Genomic DNA, 3,005 nt, shown 5'->3' on the forward strand with positions numbered 1-3,005 from the left:
TCACTATGAGTCTGAGCTGCAGAGCGAGACCCTGTACCAAGTAAATAAATAAATAACTTTAAAAAATTTTTTTAAAGCACTGGGCAGGAGCATGACAACTGGTGAATGACTCACTGGCTCACTGGTGAGTTGCTGATGGGAACATAAAATTATAGCGCCACTTGGGAAAAGAGTTTTGCAGTTTTGGGTAAATCTGCAATATTATATACACTTGCCGTGGGATGGGCTGAGTCTGCTCCTAGAGAGAAAGGAGAACTATGCCCTAAGGCAGGCTTTTGGGCCCACCCAGCTAACAGCTTAAGTAACCACAGACTGCTGAGTAGATAAGCAAATTGGGATGTAATCAAGCAGTGGAATTCCAGTCAGCAAGAGAAAGGAATGGGCCACAGTAGTGGCCACAACCCTAGGGCATGGGCGAAAGGACTGAATACATCAGTCCCTCCTTGGTATAAAGTGCGGCCTCCTGGAGCCAGTGCTCTTCCGACAGTGAGCACAGACTCCGTCCCCCAGCTCGGGAAGGTTCCCGTCACTGAGATCTTCCCCTGTGTGCTGATGACTGGCAGCTGGGGCCCAGGCCCAAGCCTATCCGCTTATCTCAAGACTGGCCCCCTCTAGGAGTGGCCCGGAGCAGCAGACCCTGCCCCACTTGCTTTGTAAGCATTCAGCCAAACAGTACATTGGTGGTGTCGTGTCCCCCGTCTCCCATGTCGTGTCCCCCCCCGCCCCAGCAGCTTTATCCACTGTGGCAATCCCAGAGCCTGGCACCTGTAGAAGGGCCTGAGTTCCTTAGATTATCACCTCCAGGGGGCTTCTGCGACACCACCCCAGAGATTTTCATACTCCCTGAATAGCAGCCACATCTCCAGACTCTCCCTTCAGGCTCCCAGGGAGCAATCAGTTGCTGCCCGCCCCATTTCCCAGAGAGGACGCCTCAGCAGCAGCAGCAGCCTGAGCCCAGGGCACTTCCCGAGAAGGGGATTTTTGGATGTTCAGGCAGTTGGACCTCTGAACTAGTGGGTCAGAAATGTCTGGGAAAAAAAATTGTATTTGTACTGAACATAGATAGACCTTTCCCTTGGCATTTCCCCTAAGAAACAGCATAACTACTATTTACACGGCATTGACATTGCACTAAATATGAAAAGTGCCCGAGAGACAGTGTAAAGCACTCAGGCTACATGCGAACATACCAGTTCCCCTCTGGTGCAGAGTGTGGCCTCCTGGACAGTGAGCGCAGGCTCCGCTCCCCAGGCTCCTGCTCTGCACTGCGCATTTACGCAGGGACACGGAGCAGCTTCTGCTTCTCCCTGCAGCTCCCAGCGGGGCCCAGAGAGCAGGAAGTTGGCCAGAGACAAGGCTGGCTGACTGGCAGCACTGTGGTCACCCGACGGCCTCTGTCGTTACAGGCTCTGGCCTGAACCTGGAAACAGAAGCTTTTCCTCTAGCAGGTAGACTGGTCCCAGTCCCCAAGCACCACACTGGGTCCCTGTCTCTGCCTGCACACAAGATGAAGATGAATTAGCCTCCACCTCGGGAGGAGCTCCTCAGGTGGGAGGATGAGGGAGGAGACGCGAATCTTGATGTCACAGATACCAGGTGGAAAGCCTGAAGGAGGGCAGAATGTGCCACTTGGCATGAACTGATTGAACGGAAGGCAATGGAGCAGAAGCGGGACAGCGAAAGCTCCCTGCCCTCCCCCATTTGCCCAAAAGAGGAACTAGACTGGTTTTTTGTTGTTTGTTTATTTGTTTGTTTGTGGAACTGGGGATTGAACTCAGGTCCTTGTGCTTGCCAGTGAAGCGCTTATTCTACTGAGCCATCTCCCCGGCCCCAAGAGGAACTAGATTGGTAAAAGTGACCCTGCCCCTCTCTTGCTAGAAGACAGAGGATACCTTTAGACCCAGGGGGTGGCCCCAGAGGGACCCTCATACCACAGGAGCGAGCCAGCTTCTGCCCGCATTTGTGTCTCACATTTGCCATCCCCCAGCCTGCCACCTGTAGTGGTTGAGTGATTGTGCCAACTCAAGAAGTTTAGTCAGAAAAGTTTAACTAAATCAGCTCAGCAATTGTATACTCCAGGGTGCAGAAGACGCACCCTGCGGCGGCTGGTCACCCGGCCAGCATAAAGGCGAAATGAGGAAGGATGAAGCTTCTTTTTCTTCAGAGGACCGCCCATCTTCGCCTGCTCCTTGGACATCATCTCCAGCCTTGTCTCACAGACCCATCAGCCTCCCGACAGGGACTCACACAGACGGAGTAGCGAGCTCCAGACGGGACCCTTCAGTCTACAGAGCGCAGACACCCTCTGCCAGCTTCCTCATCCGACTCTGGCTGACCATCGTAAGCCAATCTTGTAATTACTTATATGTTTGTTTTATGTATTTAGTACAGGGTCTCACTACACAGATTGGACTTGTAGTGATCCTCTTTTTTCCAGCCTCCCAAGCACTGGGATTACAGGCACATGCCACCATGCCCAGTCTCAATCGCAGTCTCAGTGTGCCCCAGAGGCAGGGCCTGGCGTGATACAGCATGGCACGCCGGGGATCAAGCCCCAGTCCCTGTGTCTGCCTAAGCAGGGGCTTTAATCAGCTGAGCTATCTGGCCAGCCCTTTCCTTATACATTGGTATATCTGGTGTTATATCTGTTTCTCTAGTAAAACACTGCCTGATGCGCCACCCCTGGAAACTCCAAGCCCTTGCCCTTTCCCTTGTCCTTCTCTGCAAATGTATTGTTCTTCAGTTGAGATGCTTGTTAAAGCCCAGCTCTGACCACCCTCTCACTATGCACATCTCTGAGTGTGCCCACGTGTAAGGCCACAGCAAGCTAGTCTATTTGGGTGTGTTCTTTTCTTGCTAATCTCTTAGCTGCTCCACTGGAAAATTTAGGAGGGAAGAGGGAAAAGGGATTGTGTCCTCCCTCACACCCAACCCATTAGAGGAAAAAGTCTTAGAAACTCTCTCTCTCTCTCTCTCTCTCTCTCTCTCTCTCTCTCTCTCTCTCT

The sequence above is a fragment of the Octodon degus genome, unplaced genomic scaffold (assembly GCF_000260255.1).
Source record: "Octodon degus isolate 3935 unplaced genomic scaffold, OctDeg1.0 scaffold00010, whole genome shotgun sequence".
NCBI classification, from domain to species: domain Eukaryota; kingdom Metazoa; phylum Chordata; class Mammalia; order Rodentia; family Octodontidae; genus Octodon; species Octodon degus.